This window comes from Heterodontus francisci, chromosome 11, assembly GCF_036365525.1.
Source record: "Heterodontus francisci isolate sHetFra1 chromosome 11, sHetFra1.hap1, whole genome shotgun sequence".
NCBI lineage: Eukaryota > Metazoa > Chordata > Chondrichthyes > Heterodontiformes > Heterodontidae > Heterodontus > Heterodontus francisci.
The window spans coordinates 102,057,630-102,078,947 of NC_090381.1; the positions used below are offsets into that span (position 1 = coordinate 102,057,630).

The 21,318-nt window shown below is 41.2% G+C and overlaps 1 protein-coding gene across 3 annotated transcripts in view; it reads left to right on the forward strand.

The window, feature by feature from the left end:
- rnf13 (ring finger protein 13) overlaps positions 1-21,318 on the forward strand; it is a 336,413-nt gene that overhangs the window by 273,208 nt on the left and 41,887 nt on the right. The gene's annotated exons all lie outside the window — the stretch shown is intronic.

Below are 21,318 nucleotides of genomic sequence, written 5' to 3' on the forward strand. Positions count from 1 at the left end.
TCAAGTGGGAGAGAGTGTGAGTTGAGGGACCAGAGTGAAAAAATAAATGATGAATGAGAGGAAGGCACAAATGGTCGGTATCATTTTAATCGCAAATGTCAGATGTTTCTATCTTTTGTACATAATGATTTACATTGTGCCTTAGTGGTAACAAACCATCCCTCAAGTCAATGCAGTCAGTGTACAGCATTAATAACTTTTTGGAAATTTTAAATGCCTGTGTACTTATATAGTCATCTCTTTGTACCTCATCTTCGACTGTTTTTGTTTTGTTGGTTTGCCTTAGTGATAATTTTGAGCAACAAGATTTCAAGTTAAGAACACCAACTATGTTCTAATTTCTGAACTTGAACACAAGTCTATGATGTCACAAGGCTGCTTTATGATGTGTGATCAAGCTTTAATAATGCCTGTTGGAGCAGTTACATTTATTTGTGATGTCCTAAGGCAGCTGCTGGGGGATTGTGAAATGATATCATTGTAATTATGTTGAAACGTCGCCACTGAGCCTTGAAAAGCTACAAGTGCATAGTATTTTCACTAGGCAAGAGAATGTCCATGTCTAGCGCACAGATGCTCCATTAACATCTGTGCCTTGTTCAAAGTAGGAGAATTTCTAATTAGCTTCTGATATTTGGGATTTGTCAAGAAATGAAATATTTTAATAATTGTTTGAATATTTTAAGTAAAATGCTGTAAACATCCATAGTGTATTGTAAAGTGATGTGATATGGTATGGCAATTTCTTCTGCAATCATATGTTTTCCAGCAGCCTCACGGATATTTTACTTTGATTCCCTAGGACTACTAGAGTAGCCCAAGGCAGACAGTCTTGTATTTTTGTTCTCCTTCCTAGCCCTTGCTTGTGCTGCTTCATTCTGGAGATCATCTTGAATCTATTTGGCACCTCATCTTAATGTCAGAACAAAGTTCAAAGCTAGGCACATGGTGAATTAGATCATGTCGCTAGACCACTTAACATACTGGGTTTATTTTTTTTCAAAGACATGAGAAGAATATGTCACTACTGAATTATTTGTTACATAGCTTTCTAATACATATACACAGTTTAAATAGAATTCAGTTTGACAGTGTTTTATTGACCTTGTATGAAGGTCAGTTGATGTGAGTTCAAGTTATTTTTACAGTTTCTAGAGATCTTATTACCTGTCCTGTGTTCTGTTTAATTTTGTTGGTCATAAGAGCTTTAAAATTTACAGATACATATATGTTAAGATATTAAGGTACAGACATAAAATTTAATAATCCATCTCCAATCTTCCACCCAGCTCTTACCTTAGTTAATCAGAGGTTGGAGTGGCTGCTTTGATTATACTGGTTTATAATACACAGGAGGCACTTTAAAGCTCTTAGACAATTTGTCAGTACTATGGACAAATTTTCTGTATTTATCTAAAAAATGTGCCTGGCTTTTTTTTCCCTCTTTATTCACTGTTCTAATGATGTAGAAGTTCCTTGTTTGGGGTTAGTTTCCTTAAAGCTTTCGCTTAGCCTTGCTTTTCTAAACTTTAACATCGTCTGGAAGCTACGCAATGTTCAGCTAGTTAACACATTGCTTGCACTCTGAAGAATAGTTATTGTTTTATTAGCCACCAACATGCAAAGTTTTAGCATCTCTAGTGTAAGAATCTGTAACTGTTACAGATTAACTTTTTATACAGAAGCTTAGGTGACTTTAGCAGTTATCTTATGCAATACAGAATCAGCTAAAAAAAAATTCCATTGTTGAATGACACTATTTTTCTCTGCCATTAAATCTAAATTTATAGATATTTCCAGAAATGGTGAGGTGCAGCATGAGCTGCATGTTTTTATAGCTATATAAATGTTAAGTCACGAAAAGTTATGTAAATTCACTGCTGCTTTTGTTAGAATGTGCCCTTCTACAATTATTTGCATGTGTGGCGCAGGCTACTTTACAGCGAGTGCTAATAACCTTGTGCTTTGTTGGACACAGTTTGTGTTGTACAGCTGAGAGCATGACTGGTGGCTCAAGTTGTGAATACTCTGTTCTGCAGTGCTACCAACTTGTGATACTAATTCCCCATTGCTTTAGCATGCTAATCATGTCAAAAACAGACTGCGAGTGATCAGTCTGTACTTTCACAGCAGTTTTTGAAAGTTCTGTAAATAGCAGTGATATTTTAATCTTACCTGCTAAAGCTGCGGCCTTAATGAGAGAAGTAGCTGCTCACTGGAACAATTGGATAAATGTATAATATCCAATGTAGAAGTTATTAATTATTCCCACTAGCTTCGCCACGTGCTAGAAGATGGTTCCATGGGGTACCTCTCCCAAGCAGCCGTTATGTGTTAGTCTAGAGAAGGAGAGTGGGTAGACTATTCACACGAAAGCAAGATCATGGCTGGGGAATATTTTCACGCAACATCCAGTCTATTTTTTTCAGCTTTGGCTCAGTGATGGCTCACGCACCTCCAAGTCATGCGCTCATAAGTTCAATCCCCACCCCAGACACTTAGACACGGCAATATGAAATTGGTGGGAAAGAAACAATCAGCAACTCTATCAACTATCAACTCTGCCCCACACAGTCATAATGTGAAGGAAGTATCGTGATTAGACTCCCCTACCCACCAACAGCAACCATGTAATCTCCTCGGAGCACATATAAGAACGGATTAAAAACCCAGAGGCCAATTGGTAGGGGAAAAGATCTGAAAAATTTCTCTCTGGTGCTCTTCGGCGTTTGAAAACTAGACCAGGAGACCACATCGGTCATGCTTGTATTCCTTGATATTTCGTTTGCCTTTTTTTGTACATCTGTGATTTCCACTTCAGCTAGGAACTGGTCCAGCACTAACTCTTGAAGGTTTGCCGAGTCAGCACTTACCATGCGAGCCGGCAGAAGTTAAAATCAGTTTAGAGCAAAAAAGTCAATGTTCTTGTACACAAGTATGTGAATGTAGAGTTATTGGTCACTTGGTTTTATTTTCTTATTGCCCTGGAGTGTTTCTCTGTCCCACCTCTGGTTGAGTACTAAAATATTGGTCAGATTTTCATTGCTAGTCCATGGGGTGGGAGAACTGATTGTATTTGCACCTAAGTTATATAATTCTTTGATTTTTTCCAATGGGAAAGCTTAGAGCACTTGTAATCTTTTAACTTTTCCCATAAGAAATGGCCTTTCAGCCCCATTTTAGAGTGCCTGTGTTTCCTCAAAAAGCCCGATTTTGTTCCTCCAAAAATGGATAAGTATCACCTGTTTAAGGATATTCTGCAAGCCCTCCCCACCCCTCAAACCCTAAATCCATAGTCTTCAATTTTGTTTGAGCAGTTTGTAAATGGGTACATTTGTTTGCATTAAAAAGTACTTTTTATTACATTTGTAGTTGGTACTAAAGTAAAGGATACAAATCTCCCATGAAGCCTTCATATTCTCAGTTTAAATATGTTATGCAAGTGATTGATTACTGCTGGTGTAAGAAGCGACCTTGAATGCAACTGTTACAGTAACTGCCAACAAAAAGACTCTGTTTCAGTGAAATGGAGCTTGCTGCAGCTGCAGTGCTTTGCACAGGGCAATGTTTAACCACAATTAATAAGACATGTTAACTAAACCTATTGTTGAAGGCCATTTCAGCTTTGCAGACAAATTTATTCAGGAAGTTGTATGTAGGCTCAGCCAACTTAGGTCTGACTTTGCTGAGCATGTTGACAATCTAGATTTGGGATAGTACGTAAATCTGTTCTTCCCTTTTGACCTGTTGCTTTGCCTGGTGAGAGATGCTGTCGTGGGATTAAAGATTTAAGCTGATTAAGTCAATTAGATATTGGTAGAATAAACTCAACAATGGAGCAGTGTTTTCCTTGCAACAACTGAACTTGGTAACAAAGAAGCTCCCTTTGAAGATCCATCCAGTGAACTGTATTTTTGGGGTGGGCTATGTGGTTTGAAATCTTAAATTGGTATATTCAGCAAGGGTTAAGTAGTTGTTGTAAGGGATAGGAGTGTGCTTGGGTAGGTGGATCCAATTCTTTTTTTCCTCATCTTAAAGCAGCACTGCTCACCTTATCACATTTATTTTGTCAGCCAGGCATAAAGGTTGCATAGTCACAGTGTGAACTGTGCTTCTGCAGCTCTCACCTGCTAGTTTCCTTCCTGACGGACTACTTGCAACGATAAAATGCTGTCTGATAGACCAGCTGACAGACCAGCATGCTTATGTCGTCAGTGGAATTTAGCAGTAGTTGAATATCAATCAATCTCTGTCTCTCGTTCTCTCTCTTTCTCTCTCTCACTCACACACAGCAAGTGCTAGGCCAAGCTTGTCGTGAAGATTTGCTACATGATAAAATAGGTGAAATTTGATGATCACAAACAGAATTTTTAACATTTATCAAGGTCTCATACTCATTCTGAACCTATTCTTGCAAAGGGTAATTGATCTTTTTAGTATTTGCCAATTTTTGGGCTTCACATAATTTATTTCACTTGTTGCTTTAGTCTGTGAGTCCTTGATTGCACTGGTCATGCCTGCCATTTCTGAGCATTTGGTAGCATATGTAAATCAGTAAACCAATTACTGCAAATGGGATAATTAACTCTTCGGGGACGTACCTCCATAAAAGGGGAATAGATTTCCTTCCCTAAAGGACTTTCGTGAGTTTTTTTAAACAATCTGACAGCTTCATGCCATTTTTACCAATACCAGCTTTTCATTTCCAGAATTTTAAACTGAATTCAAATTGTCAAATTGCCATGTTGTTATTTGAACATCAGTTCTCTGTACTATTAGTCTGATTACATAAGCACTATACTATCATACCTCCTGGTTGTCCTGTGGGGATGGTGGTAGACCTTTTGCTTGAATCACTACAGTAAAGGCCTGCTCAGGTCAGGAAAAAGAACCCGACCCAACCAGAGTCCCTCCGATTTTGCCCCGAGCCCAACCCCGACTCGACCTGACCCGACCATCCCTTTACTTAACTTCTGACTAGGAACCTCCAGGAAGCTGCAGCGCATGTGTGATGACGTCATAGTGATGTCACTCGCTCACTGCGCAGACTCAGTTTCATCCCAGACTCCCAGCTCAGGTAAGTTTTTTAATTTCAGTACTTACCAGCAGAGCACTTACCGCGTGTATCCGGCCCGACCCAACTCGAGCCCGAAAGCCGGACCCGGAAGAGCGGCCCAACCCAACCCGAACCCGACACGTCATCGGGTCCCGTTGGGTTCGGGTAGGGAAGCAGGCCTTTACTGCTGTCCTTGAGCATTTAATCTAAGGTGACACCTGACGGAGTGCTGTATTGACAGAGGTGTACTGACTTTTGATGGATGAACCGCAACAATTGTTTGTTCCTGTCTGGCGCAAAAGTAAAATGGGAAAGGTAGCCAAACCATGACTTACAAGGGAAATTAGAGATAGCATTAGATCCAAGGAAGAGGCATATAAATTTGCCAGAAAAAACAACACACCTGAGGATTGGGAGCAGTTTAGAATTCAGCAAAGGAGGACCAAGGGATTGATTAAGAAGGGGAAAATAGAGTGCAAGAGCACGCTTGTGGGTAACATAAAAACTGACTGTAAAAGTTTCTATAGGTACGCGAAGAGAAAAAGAGTAGTGAAGACAAGTGTAGGTCCCTTACAGTCAGAAACGGGAATTTATTATGGGGAATAAAGAAATGGCTGACCAACTAATTGCATACTTCGGTTCTGTCTTCACAAAGGAGGACACAAATATCATAACCAGAAATGTTGGGGAACACAGGGTTTAGTGAGAGAGAACTGAAGGAAATCAGTATTAGTAGAGCAATGGTATTGGGGAAATTGATGGGATTGAAGGGCGATAAACCCCAGGGCCTGATGGTCTGCATCCCAGAGTACTTAAGGAAGTGGCCCGAGAAATAGTGGATGCATTGGTGGTCATCTTCTCAAGATTCTATAGACTCTGGAACAGTTCCTACAGATTGGAGGGTAGCTAATGTAACCCCACTATTTGAAAAAGAAGGTAGAGAGAAAGCAGGGAATTATAGACCAGTCAGCTGACATCAGTAGTGGGGAAAATTCTAGAGTCCATTATCAAAGATTTTATAGCAGAGCACTTAGAGAACAATGGTAGAATCGAACAGAGTCAGCATGGATTTACGAAAGGGAAATCATGCTTGACAAATCTACTAGAATTCTTCAAGGGATGTAACTAGTAGAGTTGATGAGGGGGAGCCAGTGGATGTGGTTTATTTGGACTTTCAGAAGGCTTTCGACAAAGTCCCACATAAGAGATTAGCGTGTAAAATTAAAGTGCATGGGATTGGGGGTAGTGTATTGCGATGGATAGAACATTGGTTGGCAGACAGGATACAAAGAGTAGGGATAAATGGGCCTTTTTCCGAATGGCAGGCAGTGACTAGTGGGGTACTGCAGGGATTGGTGCTAGGATCCCAGCTATTTACAACATATATTAATGATTTAGATGAGGGAACTAAATGTAATATCTCCAAATTTGCAGAGGACACAAAACTGGGTGGGAGGGTGAGTTGTGAGGAGGATGCAGAGAGGCTTCAGGGTGATTTTGATAAGTTGAGTGAGTGGGCAAATGCATGGCAGATGCAGTATAATGTAGATAAATGTGAGGTTAACCACTTTGGTAGCAAAAGCAGGAAGGCAGATTATTATCTGAATGGCTATAAACTGAGAGAGGGCAATATGCAACGAGACCTGGGTGTTCTCGTACACCAGTCGCTGAAGGTAAGCATGCAGGTGCAACAGGCGGTAAAAAAGGTAAATGGTATGTTGGCCTTCATAGCGAGAGGATTCGAGTACAGGAGCAGGATGTCTTGCTGTAATTATACAGAGCCTTGGTGAGGCCACACCTGGAATATTGTGTGCAGTTCTGGCCTCCTTATCTGAGGAAGGATGTTCTTGCTATAGAGGGAGTCAAGCAAAGGTTTACCAGACTGATTCCTGGGATGGTGGGACTGATGTATGAGGAGAGATTGAGTTGGTTAGGATTATATTCGGTGGAAATCAGAAGAGTGAGGGGGGAATCTCATAGAAACCTATAAAATTCTAACAGGACTTGACAGGGTAGATGCAGGAAGGATGTTCCTGATGGTGGGGGAGTCCAGAACCAGGGTTCATAGTCTGAGGATACGGGGTAAACCATTCAGGACTGAGATGAGGAGAAATTTCTTCACCCAGAGAGTGGTGAACCTGTGGAATTCGCTACCACAGAAAGCAGTTGAGGCCAAAACATTGTATGTTTTCAAGAAGGAGTTAGATATAGCTCTTAGGTTTAAAGGGATCAAAGGATATGGGGCGAAAGTGGGAACATGTTACTGAGTTGGATGATCAACCATGGGGCGGCACAGTGGTTAGCACCGCAGCCTCTCAGCTCCAGCGACCTGGGTTCAAATCTGGGCACTGCCTGTGCGGAGTTTGCAAGTTCTCCCTGTGACCGCGTGGGTTTTCGCCAGGTGCTCCGGTTTCCTCCCACCGCCAAAGACTTGCAGGTGATAGGTAAATTGGCCATTGTAAATTGCCCCTAGTGTAGGTAGGTGGTAGGGAATATGGGATTACTGTAGGGTTAGTATAAATGGGTGGTTCTTGGTTGGCACAGACTAGATGGGCCGCAGGGCCTGTTTCAGTGCTGTATCTCTAAATAAATAAATAATAATGGTGGAGCAGGCTCGAAGGGCTGAATGGCCTACTCCTCCTATTTTCTATATTTCTATGTTTTGCATGTGTTCAGGTTAACATTAAAGAACCCATGGCCTAATTCACAGAAGAGCAAGAAATATTCCCAGTATCTTGACCATTCCTCCCAGAATAAACACCACTAAATATGGATTAACTGGTTATTTGTCTCATTGGCCTTGCTGTAAGCAAATTAGCTGCCATGTTCACCTTCAATAGTAGTGTCACGACTATTGAAGTCTTTGCTATTTCTATATTGGAGCAAAATCCAGAATTCATTCTCACTACCCAGCTCTCTTTCCCACTAACCCTGCTATCTTCTGATAGCCCTGCCTCATCATCTGTTTCACATATTTATCCAATTTTCCCTTAAAAGATGCACAATAATTTCTGCCTCAACTCCATAGCAAAGCATTTGATGGTTCAAACAATCCTCCATGTAAATAATTTTTTCCTAACCCCTTAACTTACTGGTCCATCAATACTGGAGTAAAATACTCTTTTCCACCCCCCACTCCTCTGCATCCACACTATCAAAACTTAATTCACTGTATGTGAACTACTTTGGGTCATCTTGATGAATGTCGTAAGGTCTGATATAAATCAAATTTCTGTTCAAGAGTGACACTAGTAAAGACTTGGGAACAAAATGACACTGAGGACACAATTCTGAAAAGTTTGCTATGTGGTCTAGCAGATCTCTTCCTCCCCAGATCTTTATTCAGTCGTATTTTCAAATGTCTCAGTTCTGTTTTGTGAATGCGACAATCATTAAACAAAAATACCTATCACCTGTGGAATTCGAAGGTTTGTATGAGCTAATGTTGATCAAATAATTTCTACAAGAGTTAACTTGCATTTAAAATGATCCTTCAAGGCAACAAAGTACAAAACTGAGTCTTGTTAAATATTTGCTACATAATTTATTAAAATGCTACATTGCTTTGCAAAATGTTTCAATTTTGTTGTTTTTGTCCACATCAGCGGAAGGGGAGCAGCATGCGGGAGAAGTAAAAGTGGGGCCAGGGAGTGAGGAAGAAGGTGGAACAGGGTCTGACGAGACAGCAGGGAAGCAGGTGGGTCTAAAGCAGACAAGAACAGGTGAGAAGAGGAAGTGACGGTGGGCAGAAAGGATAGTGCCATATGAGAGTGGGATGGAGATGGGTCTGGGCCCAATGTGGTCTAGGGGTGGGGTATAGGCAGGGCTGGGAGGGGAGGCAGGAGTCCAAGCATGGTCAGGCCTAATGTTTGTTAAGCTGAGTTAGAGGCTTCTGTAGCAGGCATAGAAAGAGGAGCTGGGTAATGGGACAGAAGAGGCACAACACTGTCGCCTGTTGTCTGGAGGCCTGCAATTACAACAGGATGGGGAAATGGGTTTTTGGCAATTGAAAGTGACTGATTTTTCTCCTCTACATGTTGTCAAAAAGTGTGACTGAAATAAGGACAAGAAGTAAACCTAATATGAAACATGTTATATGCAAAACTAAGATTTTTTTTTAGAGTAAGAAAGCATTGTAGTTGAGTTTTTTTGTGTATCCTGCACAAACTAATATCACTTGTTTTAATAGCTGTTACTTTTACATAATCAAGAATAATCTTTGTCCATAAACCATATTCATTGTTTTTTTTAAAGTGCAAATACAGGTGATGCTTTCCATTTGTAGTGCATTCTGTTACAAGTGTACATGGACACATGGATGCTTCACAATTTGAAAAGCAATGTAGTAGGCCTCACAAGTATTCACACAGTTCCATACCTTATCAATTGGGAATTTTTGTTGAATTAACAGATTATTTATGTTCAGTTGACCTTTGTGGTGAAAAGCATAAATGTAAAAATTACAGTGTTTGAAACTAACTTGAATAGAACAGGAGCAGGTCATTCAGCCCTTCGCCTGTTCCGCCATTCATCTAGATTATGGTTAATCTGTACCTCAACTCAGTTTACCCACCATTGCTCTATATCACTTGATACCCTTACCTTTTGGGGGGTGGGGGGTGGGGGGGAGTGATTTTCAGATTTCTGCTACTTTTGTGTGGAAAGACATTCCTTAATTTCACTCCTAAATGGCATAGGTCTAATTGGAACATTGTTCTGGATTCACCCACCAGAGGAAATTACTTCTTGTGTCCAAACCTATCAATCCCTTTATCATTTTATACACCTTGATTCAGCTTTCTAAACTCAAGCGAATACAAACCAAATTTATGCAACCAGCCCTCATACTATAACTCTTTAAGCCTTGTTATTGGTTCATCCTGTATTATTTCCAGTTTTACCTTCTGATATCAGTATGAAGCAGGGATAAGGTCTTTGTACTGTTTCAACAATATGTTTTCATCCCAGTTTAAGTAGTACTTTTTGGAGTGCCACCAGTCTCTGAGAGAAGAATTTAAAAATTGTCAGTGTGAAAAGATATGCTTCTTTTGCAGCTTCATTCCATGGTCTTGTTTGCAGAGCTGCTGTTTTTCCTGCTGTCACAATGTGAAGAATTCCACCTGAATCTGTTTGAAGTATAGTAACATCCAGTAGGATCAGCCTTAACCCAAGGCAAACCTGAATTGGTCCAAAAGCCATCCAAGGGAGATGTCCATTATGGAGAGAATTAATGGGCTATGTACTTTACCTCCACTTTTTTCCCCTCACTGTTATTGGAGAATGTTCCTCATGTGCAATGCATTACCTACCCCCCAACCCCGGCCACTGTTCTTGTATGTGAACTTAGGCAGTGTATGTCAACGGGTCTTTCAAGATTTTTTTTATTCGTTCATGGGATATGGGCGATGCTGGCTTGGCCAGCATTTATTGCCCATCCTTAACTGCCATTGAGAAGGTAGTGGTGAGCTGCCTTCTTGAACTGCTGCAGTCCTTGGGGTATAGGTACACCAACAGTGTTGTTAGGAAGGGAGTCCCTGGATTTTGACCCAGCGACAGTGAAGGAACGGCCATATAGTTACAAGTCAGGATGGTATGTGGCTTGGAAAGGTATTTGCAGGTGCTGGTGTTCCCATGCATCTGCTGCCCTTGTCCTTCTAAGTGATGGGGGTTGTGAGTTTGGAAGGTGCTGTTTAAGGAGCCTTGGTGCCAGATACCAGTCAACTGGCCCTGGTCTCATTAAATCTATATATAAATACTTTAGCATGACTAAACTGACATCAAGTGGAATCCAGAACTTTCAGGTAGATTCTGGGGTGGTCCAATAGTATTAACCAAGTCTGGGACATTTGTGATATTCTGTTGTTGAATCCTTGTTGTATAAAAGTCACAGAATGAAAGAGATTATAAAAAACAAAATATTTTATAACTAAGTAACTGAAATTATTAAAAGTCTTCAAGGTTAATTTGCTGATGCAAGCCAGATTCTGCCGATTGTGTGGGTGGGAGATGATGAAGACAGGATATGATTGTCAGCAAGCCATAATCTTAAATTCTGCCAGTCTGATCTTGTATTTCAGCAAAGGACCAATATTTTGAAACATATGAAATTTACTGCACAGAAGGAGGCTTTTCAGCCCATCATCTGTGGCAGCTGAACTGGTTCAGTACCCCATGTAACATACTGAGGAGAGTTTGAATTTGCTAGGTTGTCGTGATTTACACTGTTCTCTTGTTAAAATGAGCTGTGCTTAATTTAATTTTTTAATATATTATTTCACTATTTTGTGTGATTTACATCATCACGGAATCACCAATATAGTTCTGATTATTTAGTGGCTGCTTCCATTACCTTTCTTTTATGTTGGAAACCATAGAAAGGAAACCATTAGCAACCAGTTCTGATGTAAGGTCACTGACCTGAAACGTTAACTTTGCTTCTCTCTCCACAGATGCTACCTGACCTGCTGAGTATTTCCAGCACTTTGTTTTTATTTCATGAATGGTTTGGTTTGTTTTCTGAAGCCAACTTAGAATCATACCAACTTATAACATAGAAAGAGGCCACTTGACCCACTGTGTCTCTGTTGGATCTTTGAAAGAGCCGTTCCATAAAATTATTTATGGAGTCAGCTTCCACCATCTTTTCAGATCTTGACAGCTCTGAGTGAAAAAAATTCTTCTCACTTCCCCTCTAGCTGAGATGATGAGAGATGAGGATGACCTTGGTGAATTTGGCAAGTAAATTGCCTATGGGTTTTATTGGTTACCGCTTATTATAGGATAGCATGGGTGGTGGCTGCAGCTTGGCTTATTGTGATTTATATTGCAGAGCTTTTAATGTGTTCTAATGCCAGCTGTCAAATGGATTTGTTTAATTAACTATTTGATTATTGCCTTATTTGTTCGAAAACAGGCATTTGAATAGAAATGAACCAAATTTTCCATTAACTTTGGGGGTTTCAAAAACTTTTTTTGATTTTTAGTTACACTTTTAAATTTGTAGCACGTGTGTAAACTTGTATTGTTGTTCTTCCTTCTGTGCCGAGTATTTCCATTGTGATTTTATATTGTGATTTATGGTTAAGCGTAATTTTAAACACATTGACCCTGTTTCTGCAGGGTGACCTTATCAGTGATATAAACAGACAACATAAATAGTGTTCTAAAATCTGACCTTAATCCTGCAGCTGATGTATTACTCTTTGAAATCTGTCTGAAATTGAGATTGTACAAGTTCAGAGTATTTCCAGCATTTCATGTTTTTTTATTTCAGATTTCCAGCATCTGCAGCATTTTGCTTTTATATTATTGTACCTAGAACAGTCTGGCTAGAGGCACGGCTAGTTCTGAGGAATAGCTCTTCGGCACTACGGCCTGGATGTTATCGAGGGCTATAGCCTTTGCTGTATCCAGTGGACTCAACTACTTCTTGATATCACATGGATTGAATCTAATTGGCTGAAAGTTAGCACCTGTGTTTGTGGGGATGCCAGGACGAGGCTGAGGTGGATCATCCACTTAGCACTTCTGGCTGAAGATAGTTGAAAACACTTTAGCTTTGTCATTTGCACTCGTGCCATGCTGGACTCCTCCATCATTGAGGATGGGGATATTCATGGACTGTCCTCCATGGATTAGTTATTTGGTTGTGGACCAACATTCACAACTGGATATGGTCACATTTTGACCACATTTTTAAAATTAGCCAGGTCTCTAGGAGTTCCTGGGGAAAAGGAACTAACTAAACATGTTTGAATGTGGGGAAACAAAACTAGGGACCATAAATATAAGAGAGTCACTAATAAGGGAATTCAGGAGAAACTTCTTTACCAAGAGGGTGGTAAGAATGCAGAACTTGCTGCCCAAGGGAGTAATTGAAGCAAATAAACTACATTTCCTAGTGTCATTTGCATATTTCCTATATTTATAAACAATTTTTCATCCCGTTGAATACTGCTTAAATGGTGCCCAAAGAGCATGCAATTCCATGTATTGACAAAATCTGTACATTGGGTCAGTGAGAATTGCAAACAATTTTTTTTTTTGAAGTATAAAACAGATTACATTGGCTTTTAGCACCAGTATAAATCAGTCTGGTTTAAAGGAAGGCTTTATAGATTCTAGGGGAGCTTGGTGTTGCAGAGATAAGTGCACTGTTGTTTGACCTCTGGAACTTGAGTGAGAATCCAGCCTAGACTCATAAAATGGAAGTCTTTCTCCTACAAGCTTCCTTGCAAAATGTGTTGAGGCAGAGCACAGATTAATTCATTGGTACATAAACTTATACTTTAATTTTAACTACTCTGAAAATAGAGTAGTTAATTAAAGCCAAAGTTGTAAAAGAAGTATGAAGAAAAATGGCCATTTTTTAGCCGAATAAGTGTATCTCCTCTAAGTTCCTTTGGTTTTCTGCCAGATTTATGTTGATATTACTGTAATGTTTATAGTGTCAAAAAGTCATATTTAAACTTAGACCCACGATGAATGCTTTTGGAGTTTTGCATGAGATAGTTTTGGGGACTAAAAGGAAAATCAGTTGAGTCACTGGAACTGTGCGGTTCATGAAAATAAAATAAATTCCTATTTGTTTGTTGAAATGTTGCCTTCTGTCTTTAGACGTTTTACCCCCATAATATTCATTAGCATAACCCCACTCACCTTAAGTGAGGAATAAATAAGTACTCCCCCCCACCCCCCCAATAAAACTCTTCTCTTCTCTTGCTGTGGGAGATGTGCCATTTTGAATCAGTCCAATTCACTAAAAGCTGTTCTGATATCTGTTCCGTGCAAGCACATCTCTGGCAGTTTCAGCTTGACCTTTGAAGGATCAGCTTGGTGTGGCACAGCTTTTTCAAACTATTTTGTGTTCCTTTGTGGATGTGGTGGGTGTCGCCTGCCTATTTAAAAGCATTTATGGCTACTGTTTTTAAAAATGTCAATACCCAGAGCGAGATCCAGTTTAATACATAATAACAGGAAGTGCTGGAAATACTCAGCAGGTCTGGCAGCATCTGTGGAGACAGAAATAGAGTTAACGTTTCAGGTCTGTGACCTTTCATCACTTTAAATTGCTGTGTCTGTTGTGTAGGAGAATGTGCCAGTCATTTTTGAGCACATCAAAATCCCAAAATGGCAATGAGATGAATGACTTCATTTTTCTTTTGGTGCAGTTGGTTGAAGGAGGAGAACATTGGAAGAAGTAACTGTTTGTTACACTTCCAGTTTGGTTCAGCAGTCTTTTTTGAGTTAAAGTTGTGAGTTGAAGTCCTGCTCCAGGACCTGAGCTGATACTTCAGTGCAATACTGAGCGAATGCTGCACTGTCAGAGGTGCCATATTTTTGATGGTATATAGAGGCGCTCTCTGCCCTCTTGTGGACCTAAAAGACCTCACTGCACCATTTGAAGGAGAACAAGGGAGTTCTACCAGTGTCATAGCTGACATTTATCCTTCAATCAACATCACTAAAAATAGATTGTCTGGTTATCTATTTTGTTGCTGGAAGGAGATTTCTGTGCGCAATTTGTCTGTCTCATTTCCCTACTTACAGCAGTGACTACACTTCAAACATAATTCATTGGCTGTGAAGTGCTTTGGGACACCTGTGGCTATGAAAGGTGCTGTACTAATGCATGTTAGTCCTTTTCCCTTCCTTTCAATGTTGTCAGGCAATCTGTCATCCAGATGAGCTCTCATTTCATCTCATCAGAATGATGGCACCTCCCAACTGCAGCACACTATCAGTCCAACACTAGAGTGCTGTAATTGATTTGAAGATAATTCCAATGAGAATTTTTTCCTGAATTTCTTTGACACTTGAGTAGGAATTGGAGGGAAATAAAAACCCAACTACTGTTGCCTCTGCATTTATACTGAGTTGGCTGTGTGAAATGCTCAGTTTCACAGTAGGCTACGTTTGCTGACAACACACCCACTAGGTGGCACAGTAATGGCATGTGCGCAAATTCAGCCTCATCAACAGAAATGTCACTGTTTGCGAAGTCTCAGGCAGCTGCCAGTAATAAAGACGGCACTGCTCAATTTAACACAAACAAAATTGAACTCAAACCCCTTCACCCCTCAATGGCGGCGATCACTGCCTCCAACCACCCCCACCCCCCCAACAGTACCCTATCGCATTCTCTCCCACACCCACCTGTTCCCTGCTCCCTCCTGCAATTGTTGCTTTCAGTCTCCCGCTCCCTCCTGCCACTTCACACTGCTCACCCCGACTACTCGCCATTCTATCCCACCGTTCTCTCCTGTGTCCGATTGCTCACCGTTGCCTCCCGCCGCTCACTCCCCGCCTTGTTGTCCAGAGAAGCAGTGGTTTAGGGGTAGGGAGCAAGTGGGGTGCTAGCGGCAAGGCGGGAAGCGAGTGGCGGGATGGAGCGTCGACCAGTTAGGAGTGGCAAAATGGAGCAGTGAGCAGGTGGGTGTGGGAGAGAATGGTGGAAGGGAGCGGGGAAGAGAAGTAGCGATTGAGGTGCTGATTGCGGGAGGTAGCGGGGAAGAGAAGCAGCAATTGAAACCGCTTTCCAAAGCTTGCGCTGAAGGCTGATGTCCTTTTGCGTGATGATATATTCGCGCATATTAGTGCTGGCAAAGCTCGGATGCATTTTGCGCGTGCGCAAAGATGAATGCGTTCTACGCATGTGTGCATTTCAGACCATATTGATGTTGTCGGCGCTAGGCTGCGTTGTCAGGAGACACTCCGTTCACAATAACACACGTTTGTTATGATTCACTCCGTGATGCCGACAAACTCCATCACAGCAAGATTGTAAATTGGGGTCTGGTTATATTGGCAGCTTGCATGAAAATCCAAAGTGTAATTGAGATAGTTGCAGTGCAAAGCCTGGTTTTGATTTGTGGATTATTGATTCATATATCTCTAATAACTGAAGTTGAACCACTGCAATTAGAAGGTAGAGTTTATATCTGGTTAGTTTGATTTTAATTGAATTTCCATGAATCCCCTAACTCTGTGTCTAATTGTACTTTTATTTTGTGGATGGGAAGGGAGAACTGACCAAGTATTGCATCTGCATTCCGATGATAATTGCCTATGATTTAATAGTACAAAGAGTACTGAAATAAACAAGACTTGCACAGAGTATCTTGTGAACGAATGCAATTGATGTATACAAGTGTGAACTAAAATTCCCTTTTCCTTTCTTCAGTAATGCATCTTAACCCAGCATTAAACAAGCGCCCAAAGTTGTGTGCTTCTGGCCTCTGAACAAGGCTGACATGTAAACCCTGATTTTGTGATGGTGGTAAAATTGAACCTGCATTCACCTGAGATGCGTTCAAGCCTGTGCCCTAAATGGCAAGGGCTTAACTTTACAAAGTTAGGCTTGCTCCTCATTTTAATGGGTACCCCTGCCTGCAAAAAAAAAGGCAGTATGATTGGCTGGGGGTGTTGGTAAGGGTACTCCTGAGGCAGCAGCATTTTTTGTTTCTGTTTAGTTTAGTTTAGTTTAGAGATACAGCACTGAAACAGGCCCTTCGGCCCACCGAGTCTGTGCCGACCATCAACCACCCATATATACTAATCCCACACTAATCCCATATTCCTACCACATCCCCACCTATCTCTATATTCCCCTACCACCTACCTATACTAGGGGCAATTTATAATGGCCAATTTACCTACCAACCTGCAAGTCTTTTGGTTTGTGGGAGGAAACCGGAGCACCCTGAGAAAACCCACGCAGACACAGGGAGAACTTGCAAACTCCACACGGGCAGTACCCAGAATTGAACCCGGGTCGCTGGAGCCGTGAGGCTGCGGTGCTAACCACTGCGCCACTGTGCCGTTATGGGTAAAGTTTTGTTTTCAGAGGAACATTGGCTAGTTACAGAAAAAGTTGCCAGAGGCTGCTTGGGAGGAAAAATAAGAGCCCCGATCATTATTTTAATGCTGTCTAATTGATCTTTATAATAATGATGCAGTCTAATTAAGGGATTCAGATGATGCTATTAACTGCAAAGAAAAACTAAAGGAACTTGTAACAATCATCTGAATCCCAAGAAGAGATCACTGGCTTTGAAATTGCTTTCCACGGTATGTTTATAGTAATTTTCATTTTCTGTGTGGTGGATGTTAGCCCATTTTGAATGCTTTTCGGTTGTCTAGCTTCATGTCCAAAAGAAAAGGTCTTGTATCATCACTGCAAACCCATATAATATTTTTTTAATGTCTGTTTTGACACAGGTTATTGGCCGCAAATAATCACTGGGCTAGTGTTATTTTCTAGCAGTCTCATTAGACAGTCCATATCCATTCTGATTACATGTCGTGATTGAGTCATCTTATTGGCCAGTTGATAATCACAACTTTTCTAGCGATGCCATTGGCTGATAGAAATGATGTGACTGTTACAAATGTTAGTCATTGGAGCTGACTTGTCCAACAGTAACTATGTGGCATGTTTCATCTTCCTAGCAATCACTGGGCATTATTAATCATATGACCATTCTATGTTCATTTGATTGATAGAGCTCTGGATCTGTTATTTGATTGGCATCCTTCCATCTCCGAAAAATGATGAATACACAGCAAACAATCCATTTAGGTGGGGTGTCTTCTCTTGGTGCACCTTTGTTGATGGCTGTGAAGGCCAATCCTTGAGAGGTAGGTTCTGCCACAATTGCTGCATGTGAAGCTACCAAGTGATGCTGTGAGTTGTTGTTTCTGACGTTGGCGCCCCAAGCTGCTGTTGCAACTGGTCGTCATGGTAGTGCACACCAGTCCACAGGATGTGTCGCCATTTCCCTGTTTTGCCAGCAAGTGACTCCCAGGTGCGATTTAGGACCTTCATATCATCCTTGCAAACATCCTTGAAGCGGAGCTTTAGGCACCCCACTGCTCATCTGGCCCCGGCAACCTCACCATGCAGAAAGTCCTTGGGTATGTGACCATCTTCCATCCTGCGACGTGTCCGATCCACTGAAGTCGGTTGCTCTGGACCAGTACTGGTTAAAATCTAGTACTAGTTCCAATTAAACAGGAATGATGGTTTTCTTCTGGCACCAAATAAAGAAAATTTGTTTTGTTTTGCTGATGATTTTAGAACGACATGATTTAAAAATTAGATGCAACCAGCTGTAGCTGAAAAAAGTCCCTTTGTCTCTGTAAAGAGTGTGACCAATACATGAGGTTAAACCAGAATTGAGACGGAAACTAACTTATGTTGCCTCACTTCAAGATGAAAGCCTGGAAATGAATTGGCTACAGGACCAAAACAAGTTCCCAAACTGCAAAGCAGCTAAGATGCCGTACCTTAACTCTAGGCGCGAGTCAAAGCTGATTCGTCCATTTCGGGAGATGATAGACTGCGCCCGGAATCTATGCCACTTCTGGATTGAACATAGTCTGTTGTGGCTGTCGAGGCCACCTCATGAGTGGCAATCCATTCCACAGATGAACAGCGTTGGCTCGAGGTTGACTGATGATTTTTCCTTCTGCCGGGCTCTCTCTCCCGCCATCTGGTCGTTTCTTTTGTCCTCTGCTTTTTCCACAGCCTTCCTGACTGCTTGTCTCCAGGCACTCCGGTCAGCAGCAAGGACTTCCCGTGCATCGTCTCTGTTCTCAGTCAACTTGAGGTCTTGCTTACATCATCCTTGTATCGCCGATGTGGATGCCCTGTTGGTCTCGTGCCGATAGCAAGCTTGCCATAGAGCATGTCTTTAGGGATGCCAGGAGATGCCCAATAGTCATCTGAGGCAGCGTTAATAAGTATACAAGGCCTGGAAAAGGTGTGATCTTCCACTCATGGGGTGATTCTATTTAAAGGATGCATTGTGTTTGAATGCAATTGACAGCTGTTTACTTGGAGGCCTTTGTCTGGAATGCACACTGCAGAGTTTTCTGAATATCTTTGCAGCAGCTCAGGGTACTTGTAAAGCTAGACCTCGTGAATTCACCCAAGCATTTATGTCGCCTATGTTGCTCATCGCATTGGATCCATGAAACCTGTTTCATCTGCAAACCTTCTAGATTTGTGTTAAGAAATATGCTGTAAGTGCAGGTATTTAAGTGTAATAATGTAGTCATGTTACTGGGCTAGTAATTTGAAGATCTGGGCTAATAATAGTGTAAATGTTTCTCTAGGTATGTGAAGAGAAAAAGATTGATGAAGGCAAATGTAGGTCCCTTACAGTCAGAAACAGGGGAATTTATTATGGGGAATAAAGAAATGGCTGACCTACTAAATGCTTACTTTGGTTCTGTCTTCACAAAGGAGGACACAAATATCATACCAGAAATGTTGGGGAACACAGGGTTTAGTGAGAGAGAGGAACTGAAAGCAATCAGTATTCGTAGAAAAATGGTGTTGGGGAAATTGATGGGATTGAAGGCTAATAAATCCCCAGGGCCTGATGGTCTGCATCCCAGAGTGCTTAAGAAATAGTGGGTGTATTGGTGGTCATTTTCCAAGATTCTATAGACTCTGGAACAGTTCCTAAAGATTGGAGAGTAGCTAATGTAACCCCACTATTTAAAAAGGGAGGTAGAGAGAAAGCAGGGAATTATAGACCAGTCAGCCTGACGTCGGTAGTGAGGGAAAATCTCGAGTCCATTATCAAAGATTTTATAGCAGAGCACTTAGAGAACAGTGCTAGAATCGGGCTGAGTCAGCATGGATTTACGAAAGGGAAATCATGTTTGACAAATCTACTAGAATTCTTCAAGGATGTAACTAGTAGAGTTGATGAGGGGGAGCCAGTGGATGTGGTTTATTTGGACTTTCAGAAGGCTTTCGACAAAGTCCCACATAAGAGATTAGCATGTAAAATTAAAGCGCATGGGATTGGGAGTAGTGTATTGTGATGGATAGAGAATTGGTTGGCAGACAGGACACAAAGAGTAGGGATAAATGGGTCTTTTTCCAAATGGCAGGCAGTGGCTAGTGGAGTACCGCAGGGATCGGTGCTAGGACCCCAGCTATTCACAATATATATTAATGATTTAGATGAGGGAACTAAATGTAATATCTCCAAATTTGCAGAGGACACAAAACTGGGTGGGAGGGTGACTTGTGACGAGGATGCAGAGAAGCTTCAGGGTGATTTTGATAAGTTGAGTGAGTGGGCTAATGAATGGCAGATGCAGTATAATGTGGATAAATGTGAGGTTATCCATTTTGGTAGCAAAAACAGGAAGGCAGATTATTATCTGAATGGCTACAAACTGAGAGAGGAATATGCAGCAAGACCTCGGTGTTCTCGTACACCAGTCGCTGAAGGTAAGCATGCAGGTCCAATGGGCGGTAAAAAAGGCAAATGGTATGTTGGCCTTCATAGCGAGAGGATTCGAGTACAGGGGCAGGGATATCTTGCTGTAATTATACAGGGCCTTGGTGAGGCCACACCTGGAATATTGTGTGCAGTTCTGTTCTCCTTATCTGAGGAAGGATGTTCTTGCTATAGAGGGAGTGCAGCAAAGGTTTACCAGACTAATTCCTGGGATGGCGGGTCTGACATATGAGGAGAGATGGAGGGTTTATCAATTTTCATTAAAAGTCCTTCCAAATAAGAAAGTATATGAATAAAAAGAATAGTCACTAGTAAAGAGGGACAGAGCCGAGTTATGCTGCTTTATAATCGAATGTATAATAGATGGATGTTTTAGAGAATGCAAAAACACCACGCTATCATTCCTGTACATAAAAAGGAATGATCTTTTTTTATGACTTTTTAAGCAGAGCATCAGTCTAGTGGGTCTGAATGTATCTTCCATACATCATTCGCAAGGATAACCACAGCCTGAATCCAAAAGAATAACCTTAATGATATTATGTGATGTGGTTGCTAGATGGCTTGATATAATTTCATTGTGGAGGTGAATTTCTGGGTGCTGGTAATTTTCTTGACAGCTGTTGACATCCAAAGGCAGCAGTGTTAGGTGCAACAACAGATGGTTGCCAAGGTTGGAAATGGGTTTAAAACAGCAACCGTGGTTTTCCAAAAGAGTAATTATGGTTTTTCAAATAAGTTGATGTGATGGAGCCAACCTTTATTAGAAGCAGAGGAAGTCTAGGCACCAAATTAAAGGCAAAACTTCAAGGGAACTTGGATTCAGTGCTGTACGAAGGTCATATTAAAATTTGAAAAGAAAAGAAATACAGAAAAGAGCAAAAGGGGAAGGGTCAGGATAATTTATATACATTTGACAGTAGATTAGTGCTGTTCCTGCCCAAAATAATAAGAAAATGACCAGGCAAGTAGGTTAATTCTTGTTTTAAATTCGGGTTA